The sequence below is a fragment of the Suricata suricatta genome, chromosome 1 (assembly GCF_006229205.1).
Source record: "Suricata suricatta isolate VVHF042 chromosome 1, meerkat_22Aug2017_6uvM2_HiC, whole genome shotgun sequence".
NCBI lineage: Eukaryota > Metazoa > Chordata > Mammalia > Carnivora > Herpestidae > Suricata > Suricata suricatta.
Window position 1 is genome coordinate 809,569 of NC_043700.1, and position 4,740 is coordinate 814,308.

Consider the following 4,740-nt stretch of genomic DNA (forward strand, 5'->3'; position numbering starts at 1 on the left):
CTGCCACGTTCCGAGCCTCTTCCCAGGGGCTGCAACAACCCGACGTGGCCACGCACAGCGACCTCCGCCTACAGAGGCCGGGACACGTCGGGGCAGGAGCCGGAAGGAAGGCAGAGGCCTCGCCAGCCAGGGCCCAGTCCCGCCCGCTGGAAGGCGGGCTTGAGGAAGCAGGCGGCCAGGACCGTCTGCACCAGCCCCCCCCCCCCCCCCCGGGGCTCCCCGGACACAGCACAGCGACCCCAGGTGAGTGAGGCCACGTGCAGGTGCGTGTGTGTGCACAGAGCAGGCCCGCCCTCCCCACCGCCTCACTCGCTCCGGGACACCCACCCCAGGGGCGCCTGCCGCCTCCCGGCGCACTCGGGCCTGGGCGGCGCCCCCTCCGGATGGGCGTCGGGTCCCCTGTGCTCACTGGTGACTTGGGGCAGATGTCCACACGCGCGTCCTCGGGGACCCCCCTTCGGGATTGGCCCGTCCCTCCACTCCTCGTCTTCTGGAGGGTCTCCCGGTGTCCTCCATGCCTGGCGGGAGTTCCCAAATGTTCTGGATGCGGCCCCTCCTCCATGTGGACATGGCAAGACTCCTTCCCGCATTCGCGATGCCCGTCAGCTGTGCCCAGTGCGTCCTTGGTGAACGCGCCACCAGCAATCTGTGCCCTCGGGGGCTTGCCCCTTTCCCATTCCCAGAGCTCAAAGACCTGCACTTTCTTCATAACTTCACCTTCCACATCAGACTGTTTAATCCAGTGAAAGTCCAGGTTTGATGATGAAATTAATGGTCTGGCTTCATTATTTTTGGACTATAATGAGCAAGTTTCTCAATCTTAACCTTTAAAAACAAATCTGTCCTTTCTCTGGGTGAGATTGTGGTATATCAGTTTTTTTAAATTTTTTAATGTTTACTTATTTTTGAGAGAGACAGAGCATGAGCAGGGGTGGGGCAGAGAGAGGGAGACTCAGAATCCAAAGCAGGTTCCAGGCTCTGAGCTGTCAGCACAGAACCCAACATGGGGCCCAAACTCATGAACCGTGAGATCATGACCTGAGCTAAAGTTGGCTCCTACAGCCAATCAATCAATCAATCAATCAATATTTAAAAATAAAAATGACTTTGCTATTCACATATTTTCCTTTTTCATATAAATTCCAGATATTTTTGAGTTTACCTAAAATTCCGGCTGCGGATTATTTGCACTGCAAACGTTGCATCTGAGTGGTGTTGGCATCTGTATGATGTTACACCATCACATCCAAAAATATGGATCTCCTGTCCAGATCTTCTTTTTTGCCCTTCAGTAGAGCTGAACAGGTTTCTTCATAAAAGTCTGGTGCATTTGTTCTTAGCTGAATTCTTGCTCTCTCATCCATTAGACATTCATTCCTTTAATAGATACTCACTGAGTGCTTTCGTGGTGCTAAGTGCAGGGGGGCGGGGCAATAATGAAGAACACAACCCAGGTCCCAGCCTTGAAGGGCATAAGATTCCATAAGAATGTATGGAATATAGGGCATATTCTATAGTCTTATGTAGCTGCTACTTTAGTATACAGTGTTGGAGAATTTTTTTTAAGTTTCTTTATTTTGAGAGTGAGAGAGCATGTGTGAGCAGAGGAGGGGCAGAGAGAGAGGGAAAGAAAGAATCCCAAGCAGGTGGCACACTCAACATGGAGCCTGCCTGACGTGAGGCTTGATCCCATGAGACCATGACCTGAGCCAAAATCGGGAGTCGGATGTTCAACCCACCAAACCCCCCGGGTGCCCCTGAAATGATACAGAATTTAAAGGGATATTCCTGTGCTTGTGTTTTTATTCTTATTGTAACTGATTAATTATTTACTATATTTTTTGCTTCATTTCTCCAGTATTTTACTATAAGAACCTTTGAATACATTTATTTACTGTACTATTTCTAGTTGATTATTGATGGGGCAGAGTTGTGATATTGATTTGTAAGTTGATCTTGGAAACTTGACGAATTTCCTATCGGTTCTAAGCGTATATCACTTCTATTTAGGGCTCTACCCAGAAGCGCTTATCAACTGCAAATAATAACACTATCTGTTTCCATTTTTAATCTTATTATTTTATTCTCATATCTTGTACCTTTGGCCAGGACATCAAGTGTTACATGAAACAGCAATGATACCAGGCATCCTTATCTTGTTTCTGATTTTAGTATGAATTATATAAAATTGTATATAATTCATCAAGTATGATGTGTCTATTACAGGGGTTGATATATTGTCTTTTTCAGGGTAGCAAATATCCTATTATTTGTTTTCTGAGACTTGATCAGATAAGGGTTAAATGTCATTAAGGGAATTTTCTACATGTATTTCGGACACAGTCTGACTGTCCCCCTCTAATCCACTGTGCGGTCGGTACTTTAAGAAGAACAGTCACAAATGGCTTGACGGTCTTCCCCCTGAGGAGCAGGGTCTCGGTTCTCTCCCCTGCAGTCTGAGAAGACCGGATTCCTTAGACGGAAGGACACGGTGAGAGTGACGTTGGGTGACTCCCCGGCGGGTCAGGAAGTCCACCTGACTTCCTGGGTCTTCCCTCCGGGTGAGCCGGCTGCTGTGCTTGGAAGTCTGAGAGGACCACGCTCCGGACACCAGGCCCGGAGCCTGGCTTGAGCCGCCGCCATCGGCCCGCACCGACTGCCGCCGCGGACCCGGCTGCCTCCGACGGCCGGGAGAGCTGGGCCTTCAGACGGCCCCGCACAGGACGTCCGAGCAGAACTGCCCCGTCTCCCCCAGTTCCTGACCCCTAAAGTCGTGAGTGGTGCCGCGGCCTTGGTTCCCGGGACGTGTGGCGAAGGTGCTGATGGGTTCTCTGGTGTTGGCGAGTCCCTGCACTCGCGGGTGATGCCCGCTGGTCCTGTGTGTCACAGACGTGGGTAGCCTGTGAGGGGGGATCTTCCCGCTCACAAGTGAGGCGGCCCACACGTCCCTTGCGGTCTTCACCCCGCAGCCAGCCTCCCTGGGCTGCTCCCCTGACAGCCTAGCGTGACAGGAGACCTCGCCCCACCCAGGACCCTCGGGTGCGCGCCCTGAGCCCAGGGGTCCGGTGGGCGTGGCCACGCGGCCCTGGCACCTGTGCTGCTGCCTCATGTTCTTCCCGCCCGCCCCACCCCCTCCGTCTCCTGTCATGACTGTTAGACCTACGTGACCAGAAGCTCTCTCTGCTCACCCCTGTTCTTTCCCCCCATTTGGACTGAGTCCAGACCTCGGAATGTGACATTTGGAAACAGGGTCATTGCACATGTGATTGGTTAAGCTGAGGTGCGGCTGTACCAGAGGAAGGTGGGTCCCCAACCTCGTACGACCAGTGTCCTTATAAGAAGGGAAAATGCACACAGGGAGAAACCCACGAGAAGACAGAAGCGGACGACCGGGCGATGCACCTACAAGCCAAGATGCACAGATTTCCCGGACCCGCTGAAGAGATGCTGAGCCTTCTCCCTCACAGCTTTCGAAGGAGCCCACCCTGCACCCTGATCCTGGACTCCCAGCCCCCAGAACTCAGAGAGATAATGCACTTTGGCCGTGTAAGCCACCGGCTCATGGTATTTTGTCCCAGCAGCCCGAGCGAACTAACGCACACTCCGATCCTCGCACACGCCTCTGGTCCCTTCCTGGTGTGCGCTTCCTGAGGACCTGTGCAGACACACCAGGACCCCGCGTGACAGCAGGGCGGGCGGACCCTCACAGGACGGCCCAGAGAACATCGGCACAGGAGTGTAAACAGAACTGCAGGTAATGTCTGATGGCCTCTCGTGAGTCCTGCTAATCCAGTGCACTGACAAGGAATGCTGTGAGGGGTAGATTTCTTTGTATCGCTCACCCAAAGAGAAGTTGAGGATTCATGTAATCCGAGTAACCTGAGTTGGGTTTTCACTTTATAAATAAAACTGTAGTATATTCAGCCCAACCTGCATTAGGTTTCTAGAGAAACAGAGTGGCTCACATGGTTAGCCCAGCGAGTCCAAGGTCTGAGGGCGGGTGGGCAGATTAGAGACCCAGGACGGTCCGTGTCCCAGCCCAGGTCCGAAGGCCGCACCCCAGAGAACTGTCTTTTGCTCAGGAAGAGGACGCCTTTTTGTTCTAGTCAGGCCTTCAACTGATTGGATGAGGCCCACCACAGTAGGGAGGGCAATCTGCTTATTCAAAGTCCACTGATTTAATTGTTCATATTATCCAAAACACCTCACAGAAACTGCCAGAATAACCTCTGATTAAATCTAAGCACCGTGCTCCAGTCACATTCACACATAAACTAGCCAACACACAGCATTTCCAGAGAATCATAGAGGATGTCGTTTCCGTGTGATAAGGGGGGTGGCAAACAGCACACAAAACTGTGTTGTACAGTGTTGTCAGTTCAGGGACGGAGACGGGAGGAAAGCAGGAAAGGGGAGAGTGGGCAGGAAGCAGACAGTGTCCAAGGTGACACAGGACCCCGGGGTGCATGACTTCTGGCCATCGGTGCCACCTTGACAGGTCACTTTTGTTTGTGGTTGGTCGTTCACCTTGGCAGTGCCTGTCTCTCCCGTTGAGAGGAGACCAAAGTGGTTGTGTGGCTGTAGCTGTTGGGGGTCGGTGTCATTTGTGGGCCTGGGGGGATCCAGTGTGAACGATCCCCCCGACAAACAGAGGTCAGCTTTTAGGGGTTCTGGTGGGTTAGCCACACAGCACTCACCTGAGTTCAAGCTGGAATCAGGCCGAACGTCACGCTGTCCACG